The sequence below is a fragment of the Ixodes scapularis genome, unplaced genomic scaffold (assembly GCF_016920785.2).
Source record: "Ixodes scapularis isolate PalLabHiFi unplaced genomic scaffold, ASM1692078v2 PGA_scaffold0__279_contigs__length_252992795, whole genome shotgun sequence".
NCBI classification, from domain to species: Eukaryota; Metazoa; Arthropoda; class Arachnida; order Ixodida; family Ixodidae; genus Ixodes; species Ixodes scapularis.
Window position 1 is genome coordinate 228,723,698 of NW_024609835.1, and position 13,151 is coordinate 228,736,848.

A 13,151-nucleotide genomic window follows, 5' to 3' on the forward strand; every position below is an offset into this window, starting at 1 on the left:
GCTGCTGGCTCTGAGACTTATAGAAGACTGGCTGGAGGAGCACATCCCAGTTTATGCTTCACTAACGTACATATCCGACGGGGCACCTGCTCATTTTAAAAATAGATTTCAGCTGCATGAGTTCGAACGAGTGGGCCATACCCAATTGAAGTGGATATTTTCTGCCTCTGGGCATGGTAAAAACTCTTGTGACGGGGTTGGAGGGCTTCTCAAACACCACGCAACGGTGCACAACCTCCGTTCACCGGAGGAGCAGCTCGTCCGAACATCAGTAGATTTTGTGGACAAGGTTGGAAGGCGTGTCAAAAACGTAACTCTCATGAACGTAACCGAGAAAGAGGTGAGTGACTTCCGCAGAATCAAGAAAACAAAGTGGAGATGCGTACCGACTCAGAAAGGCATCCGCGCTTCGCACGTGTGGCGACGCGAAAGGGGCGAAGTGCAGCTTGAGCGAACTGTTCCATCTTCGTCTTAATGCATGAACCTCCGTGGTGCACGTGCGGAACTCTCAGATGATCTAAGGCTTTGTTTTGTTTTGTTGTTAAAGCCTCTTCTTGTACATTTGCGCTTCTGTGAAAAATTATGTGTTTCTATAGGTGTGCCTTGTTAACCCAAATAAATTACTCAATAAATAGAGTGATTTTGTTAAACTGTTACCTATGAATGTTTTATTGCATACTGCCAACAAAAGAGTATGATTACTGTAAGCTGAAAAGCAACTTCCGATATGCTGTGCGTAGCCCAAAAATTTAAACGTATGCAACAAGTAGTCCAAAAGCCGAAGGATGGACAAAATGTAGTGAATTTTTTTTTTCACGTACCTCAGAATACTAAGGGCCAATGAAGGATAGGCGAAAGAATGCCATGCGGTAAATTTAAAAAATTCGAGCCGATTTTCCGATAAGATTTGTATAAAATAAAGATTGTCCGAAACGCATAAACGGGGATATTGTTTTTCTGGACTGGATAGTGCCGTAGAATGCAACCCGACATGATCGAAACGGATGAAACGTCTTGGATCTCTCCACTCGCTTAGGCTAGTTAACATTGATGTTAACTAAATTTACTTTTGTTGTTGTTTATCACGGCACAATGTTCAAACAAATAATTTAAATATATAACTTTTGTGCAACCTCAGTAGTAAAACGTTGTCGTGGCGACGTTCGAAAATGCAAGCTGTGACTTCGCAGACATCACTTCGTCAATTCAGCCATCTCTCATTTCTTTATGACGTTACTGATTTTTTTAAAAATATATTAGTAAAAATTCAACGGGGTAAATTATTTTTCAGTGAAATCTGATACTGCTGAGCCAATTATCAATGTTGCGGTGAAGCCCGCATACCGGAGCCGGAGGTTGGTATTACGCGATAAAAATGACTTATTCAACTGGTTGTCCTAAAACTACAACAAAAAAAGGTCAAGCAATATTTATACCCGGTTATTAAGCAGAATCTGGGCAATAAATTAAAAAAGTATGAACGAAATAAAAAATAGATTTTTTGAGAAAATTGACTTCAAAATTTGCATATTTTTCATTTTTGTCTATATTTGTGGCAGAATAAAAACAACACGGTAAACACAATAACCAAAAAATACATGTCAATCGATAGCTTACATTGATAGCTACGCACAGATATCTGTCTCACGTCATTGCGCCCTACCGTTCGTTTTATATAGCTGTCCGACGTTGCGTCACACTTGCTCTAGGTTGCATGTTTGAGATTTTTTAGAAAATTAATTTAAAATAACAGAAGACAGAAATTTACCTCTAAAAATAGCCAAGTCTGCGTAAATATTGCGTAATAAATATAATGATCCTGCTAGAATTCGATATTTTGTAAATGGCGGCTAAAGTCGAGATAAAATCCAATTGGGAATTTGACGTTTTCTACCCTGCAGCGCCTCAGAATTTTTTTCTCTCAAACTATACAATTCTAATTTTTTTCAAAGGCAGTTTCTTTCATCACAAGGATTCGGGTATCATATATATTTTTTACGATTAAATCTAAAGACCCCCCCCGACAAGTTTGGTCGAATTCAAATGAAATCACTCTTAAATATTCTTTGCAATAAAATCGGGCAGAGAGATATCCTCACCTCAGTTCGGCAAACACCCACGCCGTTTGTTGTTGTTATGATGCCACAGCTAAACGCCACCACGGTCCACGGCTGTCGATACCAGTGTTGGTGCTCGCGCTGACAAAATGTTTATTCCACCAATTTACGCGAATATCACAATATGTGATCTTGGCGGATCTTAAAAGATCACGAAAGCTAAGGAAGAATATCATTTATAGTCTTCCAGTAGTTATCCAAGTTACTAATATAATTTATGACTGCCTGCACGTGATAATCGAATTCGAAAGTGACCACACCCCGTCGTCACCTGCAGAAAGGCGGTCATTCCACAGCGGTTTGGGGTCGTCACTTTGCCCAAACTCTAGTAACTCGCCTTTTGGGGTAGTCAAAGCCTCCAAAGCGCCATTTGACCACCCAGGGTAGTCATTTTTTCTTAGACTGTAGCATCGGTTGCTCACGCACTTCTGCTCAAAATGTTGATACCACATCGGTTTTATTATGATACTGTCCCTCTAATCCTGAGATGTAGAAAGCGAAGGCTAGATGTGCGAGACGTTAAGGGCTCACAGCTTTACTGGGAGCCTGTACCGTAACGTGGTTGCCCTGTGCTTGTCCTTCGCTTTTTATTCTTTCGTTTTTAAGCATTCATTGTCAACTCGCTCGCCCTTATCAGTACTATTAGACAGGTTTGTGCAGTGCGACCACCTAGCGATGCTATGAGCTCGTGCTCGAGCCTTGGCTTGAGTGCATAGTGGAAGGGATCGGGGGGCGACCAGTCATCGGGGGATATACTTTTAACAACCCAATTTCGCGGGCTCAGTATTTCGCAATTTAGGTCAAAGCTTAAATTTAATAATAATTCGTGGGTTCTAATTTTCGCGAAGCAGGGGGATATCATTATAGATCGCGATCTGTTTACATTTTACCGGAATTGTTCGCGAGACCTATATTTCGCGAATTGTAGGTGATTCGCGAAATTCGGGAAAATTGGGTCCTCGCGAAAACTTGGTCGTTTACAGTATGAGACACGATGATGCCAATTCTGGTCACGTCGGGCTCTCGTGCTGTTTTGATTGGAGGAAAAGGGCGTGTGAAAGTGGGCAAATGGATCATGATTAATACATGTTGGAAAACGTTAAGAACGTTCAAGCGCATTAGCCGGAGACGTTGGAGTTGAGTAATTGGAGAATCATTTAAGACATCTTTAGAGGCTCAGCCTTCTGTCCCCCCCCCCCCCCCCCACCAATATCGAAGGCTGCTTGGATATTGGTTCAGGCTAAGCCCTTTGTCTTTCAATCACTGAACTCTCTGGTTAATTCAACTTACCTTGTTATTTTATAACTGATGTGTTACAAAATGGAATGCACATTTTCTTTCCGTGGCCAACACATTTCAAGTGTTATCAAATAATGCCGGCCATATTCATATTCTATGTTTACAGACCGGGGTCGCCCTGCCTGCTGAGGGTGAAGATGGCAGCAGCCTCGAAGCCCACCAACAGTGGCTGTGTGCTGAGAGGGAAAGCTGGTGCCTGACGAAGGCCAGATTCATGATGAAAATAATCCCTGGAGAAGGGGAACAAGAGGGACAAAGGACGAACACAAATCTCCAAACACATCTAGGTGACTGGTGTGCGATCGAAAAAATCCGCCTGGTCCGGGTATCGAACCCGGGACCTCTCCATTACAAGTGGAGCGCTCTACCAACTGAGCTAACCAGGGGTTAGACGTCAGTAGAGCAAACGGGTTTTATCAGCTGCCACCAGTCTAACACCAACAAGGGTGAAGCTTGCAATTTAAGGTTATTATTATAATGCAATTAAATGCAAAGGTGCAAGCGAGCTGGACAAGAATGATGAAAATAATCCCTGGAGAAGGGGAACAAGAGGGACAAAGGAAAAACACAAATCTCCAAACACAGCTAGGTGACTGGTGTGCGACCGAAAAAATCCGCCTGGTCCGGGTATCGAACCCGGGACCTCTCCATTACAAGTGGAGCGCTCTACCAACTGAGCTAACCAGGGGTTAGACGTCAGTAGAGCAAACGGGTTTTATCAGCTGCCACCAGTCTAACACCAACAAGGGTGAAGCTTGCAATTTAAGGTTATTATTATAATGCAATTAAATGCAAAGGTGCAAGCGAGCTGGACAAGAATGATGAAAATAATCCCTGGAGAAGGGGAACAAGAGGGACAAAGGACAAACACAAATCTCCAAACACAGCTAGGTGACTGGTGTGCGACCGAAAAAATCCGCCTGGTCCGGGTACCGAACCCGGGACCTCTCCATTACAAGTGGAGCGCTCTACCAACTGAGCTAACCAGGGGTTAGACGTCAGTAGAGCAAACGGGTTTTATCAGCTGCCACCAGTCTAACACCAACAAGGGTAAAGCTTGCAATTTAAGGTTATTATTATAATGCAATTAAGTGCAAAGGTGCAAGCGACCTGGACAAGAATGATGAAAATAATCCCTGGAGAACGGGAACAAGAGGGACAAAGGTTTTTGTCCTTTGTCCCTATTGTTCCCCTTCTCCAGGGATTATTTTCATCATTCTTGTCCAGCTCGCTTGCACCTTTGCATTTAATTGCATTATAATAATAGCCAGATTCACCTTCGAATGGGTGCGACTACCAGCAAACGGCTGCATGCGTTGAACGTTGATGGGAGTACAGGCTGCACAGGATGCGTATCCCTACCTGATGGATGCTAGGAAGGTATGCATTCTCTGTTTCGCACTGATCTCTACGGCATTTGCTGTGTCGCGCTTCCTCGCTCCGCGATTGCTGCTACCGGGCGGCCATCTTGGGAGATGGAAAATCAACCTTTTGTAGCGTTGCGGAGGCTGGGCGAGAGCATGCTGAAGAGACGTTTTCTGCTCGTTCGTCGTCATTGGCCGTGTTAAGTTCATGCTCCTTTGCTGCTACTCTTACACTCCGAGTTTCATACTCCGAGCGCAGCAACTAAACGACGCATGGAATATAGGGGCGCGACCCACCGAAACCGTTAAAACTATAGACCAGCCCGAGCTGTACGAGCTCCTTCCGACCATAAGGTTACGACGAACCTGGCATCTCGTGGATGTCGGTAGCAGAAGGCAAAATTATTTCGGAGATAAATAAATTAAGGCAGCGTATAAACTAAAAGAGACGGCGACGTTATGTAGTTTCTACGAACGTTTCAATATTCCTGAAAGGTTTGAAGACTCGCTTCGAGCACATATAGGGAAAGTTATTTTGGCCGATCTATTTATTGACCATGCACGCTGTTCATGTTTAAATTAAAAAACAATGTTCCTGAACCCACGTGTCGAGGCACAAAACCCTCAAACTTGTTAAATATTTCGTGGTTCCGTGTGGCAGCGAGACAGAATAGACTTGTTGCAAAACGCATAGCGCCACGACGGCAGGGAATTTTGGGAACCCTCGGTACAGATCATGCGCTTTTTCATTGTGCCTCAACGACTGCGCCCGCGTCCCGGCAGCTACAGTCAGCAGCCGTTGCAGCCATTCGCCATCCCAACCATCTGCTGAGTCGTTCGTAGTTGGCGGCGTACCGTATCTGTGGCAGCTTAAAGGCATCGCTACAGGTGAACTTATTTGAACACGTTATTCGTCGTAACTTACCTTCACGTACTGAAGTGTCACCGAATCCACTTATTTTGCACCGAAACCGTGGCAGGTTTCGACCAGGTTCGACAAAGCGTTGGTACAGCAGACGACAGAGGCGTTACAAAAAGAGGGATGAGAAAGGGCAGCCGTTGGCTCGTCGCTCGTCCGACTCGGCTGCTCAAAAGTTGTTGCCTTGGTCTTGGTAATCTGCGCCTGATCGTGTATGCCACGTGGTCACGTGGTAGAGGGAGGAGGGACGTACCAGGACTCCTACTATTCGTCGCGCGGCGCGCGCTGGCGGGCTTTTGGGATTTTTGCAAAGGGTCCATTGGACGGAAGCCGTCGATGTGCTACGCCGCTACCGGATCAAATTCGATCAATAGATAGCATGTCGATTCGATTCAGGCGAGATGCATGAACATGATGTTTCGGCTTCCCAATCAAAGTATCTTGATTTGCTTGGCTAAGCATTCTAGAAAAGGCAGCGGTCCGATTGTCTTCTCATCTCAAAAACTTTTCTATCGCTGTGCTGTCGGCGCACCACAGTTTGATATAAGAATTCGTTTTTAGGCAAGATGCATAAACAAACCCCTTCCGCACTGCTAACTGGTGCTTCGGCTTTCCAATCTAAGTATCTTTATTCGCTGCAGCTGGACTAAGTATTTTAAAAAGGACAGCGGTACCACTGTCTTCTCGACAACTTTTCTGTCGCCGAGCTATCAGCACGTTCGTTCGATAGATCAATTCGTTTTCAGGCAAGACGCATGAACAAACGTTTTCCTGAACGCTAACTGATGTTTCGGTTTTCCAATCGAAGTATTTTATTCGCTGGCCGAAGCATTATAAAAGGGGCAGCGGTCCGAATGTGTCCTCATCTCGACAGCTTTTCTGTCTCTGTGCTATCGAGCACGCTACTGTTTGACGGACGAATTCGCTTTCAGGCGAGATGCACGAACAAACGTTTGCCGGAATGCTAATTACTGTGTTGGCGTTCAAATCATTTTTTTTACCTGCTGGACTAAGCACTAATCAACTGAAAAGGAGCAACGATTCGGCTACGTCTTTCGTTTCAACGGTCTCAACGATAGTACAGCCATCTTGTTTGTGGAGCTGACACCACGGAGCGCGAAAAAGTCACTCGTGCTCCGAGAAATACTCGGTGCACGAAGAACGCGCTTAAGTGTCAGTCTCCGGCGGCGCTCCTGTCCGTTTAGTGAATAGAGCGCCAAACTCTCGCTCTCTGGAGCACAGAATTCACGCACCCATTCGCTGAAGACGCTCTTTAAAACCCTGTGTAAGCGATGAGAATTGCCTGTGAAAACACACCAACGTTTTTGCGAAAGCGCAGCACCGCAAGAAAAATGCAAAACTCGTCGAACTTCAGTCTGGCCGGTCTAGTGGCGTGATCAAAACTTCCTTGGCACGCCAAACTGCTGTGTCTCCGTGCCTTCGCACGCTTGCATACTTATCAAGAATCGATGCCGTGGCAACGCTTTGAAGGTATGTCGCAGGTAGACGTCTTCACAATCCCCCAGGTGTTCCAGCGAGTTGTTGTCCATAGAAATCGAAACGGTTGTTGCTATTATGCACGATTAACCATGGCTATGCTTCAAATCTAGTCGAACGGATCACATGCCAGCACAAATAGAGCAATGATGTGAAGGAAGGTAGGTTTTCGAAGGCAAATGTATGAAGCGGTGAGATCGAAAGTTTTTCAAACACGGCCGTCCATATGGTTGTGTGCAATTGGTTGCCGTCGCCATAGCCTCCTACCCCTCCTTAGTTGCCACTGGATCATGCTCGTCTCTGGACCGCAAGTGCCGCAAGTTACAAATACAGTCATAAGTGTAAAGTAAAATGCTGCTCCAGAGGCACATACGTCTTCATGCACGTTGCACTCACGAAACAAATCCAAACGGTGTTAATTCTTGATCGGTATTCGAGGGTGCGAAGGGAGAGACGCAGCACTTTGGCATGCCAAGGAAGCTTTGATCATGCCACGAAATTGGCGAGACTTGCGTTCGACGAGTTGTTTCTTTTTCTTGCGGCGCTGCGCTTTCGTAAAAATTTCCACGGGTTCTCAAAGGCAATTCTCAGTGTTCGCGGTTTTACAAACTTTCTTCGGTGAATGATAATAAACAAGCAGAAAACATGTCTTCAACTCGCTGCCGCCCATCCTCCGCAACGTTCCAAAAGGCTGACTGATATTCTGTGTCCCAAGGTAGCCGTCCGGTGGCCGCAGTTGTGCTGCAGCAACCAAGCGGAGATGCGCGGTTCAACGAATTGTCATAGAGATCAATGGTATTGCTTGCATGGTGTACTGTTAGCCACAAGAGCGAACACAAGCGTCGCTGCGGTCGCCACGTCTTGATTAAGTGAGGTGTACTGTGACATCTGGCGAAGGACTCCGCTGAGCGCTCTGGCATCCGGCTCGGTTCCCTGCTCCCGTTTCCTCACGATCGTAGGTTTGTGATCATGCTGACCTACTGTTCAGTGCTGCAGTGCAATTCCCTAATAAAAGCCAGCATCATATTTTACCACCCGAAGACGTCGAGATTAAAGAAAGCATGGACAGTCAGACTAAGGATGGGAAAGGCACCGCCAACATGGCCGTTGTGTGCTGTAAGCACGTTGAGAAGCGGGGCTTCTTTTATCCACTCTACAAGACGCTGGGTGAGACTTATACCGACGGGACTTTCGTACCTTTTTCTAAACGCGTTTGTCACATTTACCTTTATGATTAGGTTATAGGTATCGAAAGCTATCGGCGGAAGCAATTATGTCGATGAACCTCCCCGTCCCCTCCAAACGATATAAGGTGATTGTGCAAGAGGTTGTGAAAGCTGCGGTGTAAGTGTTTCAGACACTGAACTTCTGTTCTTTGCATGTTCATGGTTAAGGAGAATACCACACCCCGCTGCGCGGGCATACAAATGACATTTAAGTCAAACACCAGCTATTTTATGGACGCAGTTGTCCAGTGCCTCGTTTGGCTATGCTGATTTGTTTTCTGTCCGTGTGTAACTTGACACCCTCTGGTGCTAAAACGAGAGCTTGGGAAAAGCACCCACCTTGCCGCAATATTGATCTCACTATCCGAAAGAAGGTGGCAGGTTCTCACCGAAAAATTGCCTCGTCAACAGCGGAAAGAATTTTCATTGGTCGAGAGCGCTCGTCTGTGGCATCGTGTCCAATCACAGTGGGGATTTAGTGAGATCTTGATCGCGATCTCAACGATAACCAAAATCAGGCCTTAAGAACGATTTATTCTTCCTTTTTTGGCGCTCGCTCTCTGTGTTTGTGAAGGCGCCTAGGTGTTTGCAAGTATGTGTAGATTTAAAATAGAAATATGAAGCTAATTTTTAATATTATTTATTGTGTGCTGGAATTATGAGAAGTGTTCTTACAACTTTGATTCTGTCATGTCATTTGTCAAGCGCCAGACAAAGATCGGGCCAATAAAGGCAATGTTGGAAGGAGTGGCATCCATCGTCAGTCTTCCCACCAGGAAGGTTTTGAGATGCAACGAGGAGCTGCTGGAGCACGTCACCGTGATCTCAGTGGAAGGTGCCAACTGCAAGCTGATGAAGTGTAAACTCCACGTATTGGATATAATTGCTGAGTGCCGTTTCCATTGACAAAAAGCCGCCAACATTTTCAAACAACTCCCATAGGCTTTTTTGTTGCATTTTTATAGTCGCAACTCATTCATTTTGCCAATTTCGTTTTTCTAGCCTGGCTCAGCTGGCAAGCTGAGCAGTGAGTCTGAACATGTACCATTGTTTCCGGCCAGACTGTTTAATATTATTTATTGTTCTTCCAAGCTATTGTGCTATGTCTGCACTGTAGTCATGATAGGTGCTTGAATGGTAGCTCCTACTTTCTACACGTGGGCCCTAGGAAACATTTTGTAAGTGATGAGGTGCCCAGAATCATGGGCGTGAGCAAAGTGGCGCAAGGGGGGGGGGGGGGGGGGTCATTCTAGGGGGTGTAGCTTTCAACAATATAACTTTCAAATGAATGAGGCTCCCTCTTTTCCTGCAAACTTACTGCAGATGCCCATGCCCGTAAAGGCAATTTATGAGTCCGCGAAACACTGCCGGTTAATGTTTTTTTTAATGATTTGCGGCACTGAGTTGAGCCCAGTCCCGCCATGACGCATTCACAGCTCCGGGAGCAAAAGGAATATACAGAACACTACCTCTTCTTACTCTTCCCCATTTTATTCTTGGTAAACACGTTTGCAGTCCACTCCCCCCCCCTCCCTTTTTTTACGCTTCCTGGGGCCCCCCATCACTTCCGCCAGTCCAAAAAGGGTTCGCTTCCCACGATTGGCGGTTTCCTTCTTTTCTCTATCGCATTCTTCCTGCTAAAGGATAAAGAGTGTAGGTGGAGCTTCTTCCCCTCGCCGTACCGTCTTAACCTGCGACATACTGTAGTCTCGGGAACAAGATCCTTTTATCTTTTCTGCCGCATCAAATGCTGTGGACGGAGTAACTTAGCATGTTTGCGGCAGAGGCTTTTGCCGCTACCACACGCCAGGCTGTGAAGTGAAGCGCCACGGCGTGTGCATGCCACAAGTCGCATAAAGAAGGGCACTTTCAAGCTGCATGGATGAAATGACGGCAGAAAAAACACCAGCGGAGCGGACAATGACGACCATGTTATTAACAGCACTGGTTAATTCCCAATAAACCACAATTTGTATCAATACTGTAAAACCGTTTATTTTCGGAAATCAGTCACTGGGGGCATAATAGCGGCCTCTAAAATTTGCGAATTCCAGGCGCCTGCATTAAAACTCTTAAAGAGACCAGGAAGGCAATTTTGACAATTTTGGACGATTGAAAGCGGCGTTGGGCACGTCTAAGACAGTTTACCAAGTTCCACCCCGAACAGAAGTTCGGGCGCCGCACCAATCAGTTAAACAGTTGTGGTATTATTCGCGCCGGAAACGATGCCTGAGACCCCCCAAGACGGCGGCAAAAAGGTGAACTGAAGTGCGCCGTTGAAGCCTGACGACAACGGGTGTCGTCAGGCAATTGGTTTAAAGGGTTGAAACGAATGATGCGCTCTTGGTTTCGAATTTGGTGGTGACATGTCATAAAAAAAAGTAATTTGAATGTTGGGTAATTTTTTTAAAGTTGTAGTTCGAAATTTATAGGTTTCATAGCATGTTTGATGAAGGTTTTATAGCGTGTATAGGAATAGGTTTCATAGCGTGTGTAGCGTGTAGGATGACAAGAAAGAAGACTTGTGGAAGGAAATGACAGCTGTATGCTGTGCTGGTTTTGAGACTGTGATGTGTATGTCCATTTTCGCTTCCTTGTCACTAGGAAACAAAATTTTGACAGCAAAACTTTGAGCTCTGACAGGACACAACTTTCTGATAAAAAATGACTTCGAGACCGAGTAGGTTTCAAGTAAGAAAACCAACGCCAAATTTAACTTCGAAACCTGGGATGTTTCGAAGGGATTTTCGTCTTTAGTTCTTGAAAGGATACATTATCGGTTTGGTGGCCGGGAGCTAAAAGCATTTCATGCTTAAAATCATACTCATCAGTGCGGCCTTCATTCTTCTACGACTGAATCAATTCTTCTTTTATATGCAGGAGGGAATCATCCCAGCGACACCCTGCGTTGCCTTCTCAGAGTGCGAACTGGAGGCAGCGAAGAGCATAAATATATACGTTGATACAGTTTGGCTTTTCGAAGTGCAAGATGTGGAGGATGGCTTGATTGTGGTCATGGAGGCCTACTGACTTTTCGGCTTCGCCCATGGCCGGAAGATATATAATACAAGCTGCCTTCTTGAGACGCTTTGTCTTATTCTAAACCTGCTCACAGCTACGGCCAGTTGCAATCAAGGTGATTAATACAATACAAAAAAAAACACACCTGTAGCCTTATTGCTAATCACATAGTGCGATTGCAGAAGTCTCGTGAAACTCCTGCTAGGATTGTTTCGATTTTCGGAATCCCTAAAAGCTTTGTTTGTTTTTCTTGAGATGGCAGCTGCAAGTTGTGTGGCTCACATATCTCAGTATGCTTCAATTCATGACCAGCTTTATTCATTTATATTCATCACAATTCTCTAGTCCTATGTTTTGTTTCCTAGTCATCAAACTATTAGGCACCTGTATGTAGTAGTTACTTTTTATTAACGTTTTTATCAAAACGGTTTGTGTCACCAAGCCTGGAATTGAGCACCCTTACTACGATATGGCAAATTAATCTTATGTTGAGATACTTTCCTAAAAGTGGATATGACCGACTTCAAATGTTGTGTTTCTTTTTCGCTCCTGTTCATACTTTGCATATTAATTCAGTCAAAAGACACCACCTGTGTTCAAAAATCCAGTGTAAGTTAAATGCTTTTGCTTGTTTTGTTCATAGCCTGCTCATTTTTCATAGGGCAGTACAGTGCGATACATAAAGATTCCTGAATGGCTATTCATCTAAAATTTCTTTTCAAATTAGTTGCTTCAATTTAAGACTTTTTTGTTTTTTAGAGGGAACAGTCAGATATAAAATTGTGCGACGTATCGGGATAATAAATATATAGCAAATAACACACTCTTGACTTTACATTTGTTTTCGTTAATGCCTCTATATGAGTTTCGCTGGTGCCTCTATATGAGATGTCCCGACCCGATGCTTGAATTTAAAGTAACCTTTTTTGCTCTTTCGAATTTTTAGAAGTGGGCAGTTGAGGTTTCGGTAACATTTGTCAGAATAAAACGTAAAGAGGGTCAATAAAAGAAAAAAATTGAGATCCCGATTTTAATTGATTTGATGGACGTGTATGGTCTGTTGGCCCCGTCCCAGCACAAGCTTTTCAACCTGGATAAAGTGATCGTGCGCGATCGCGTAGTAAGCAGTATCGAGGGTAATGAGCGTGCACTGCTGCTGTGTTTCAAAGACTATTGCTCCCCTCAATGCACATCGTATTTTCAAAAATTCAAAAATGCTTTTTAAAAAAAATAAAGACCAGGCATTGTTGTGGTACATTTGTAATATTGTGGTTTTCTTGAACAATGCGGGCATTCTGAAGGTGTTTCTGAAGGCTTGCCAGGGTGGCAATGCGGTCGAAGGCGACAAGTGCGAGCTTTTACACGCTTTATCGCAAGTTCTTGTTCTGCGAAAGCACTTCGCAAAGTCGATGTCGCGTGCCAAAAAGAACAGGGGGAAATGCCGGGATTTCTGCACCCTAACTGCGTGGACAAGTCATTGCAACGTGGGGGATCCTCAGATTCTAGCTGACCGCGTGGGTGAACCCGAACGTTGGGGCGGAGCCTCAAACAAGAATCATTCAAGTTTGAGGCTCCTCCCCAACGTTCTCGTTATGTCAATTTCTTGCTTGCGACGAGAATAGCACCCATGGCCGGTTCTATTTTCAGTGTTTTGCGTATGGTGTTTGATTGGCTCGATTTCCGAAGCGACGAACATGAGCGTGCTGGG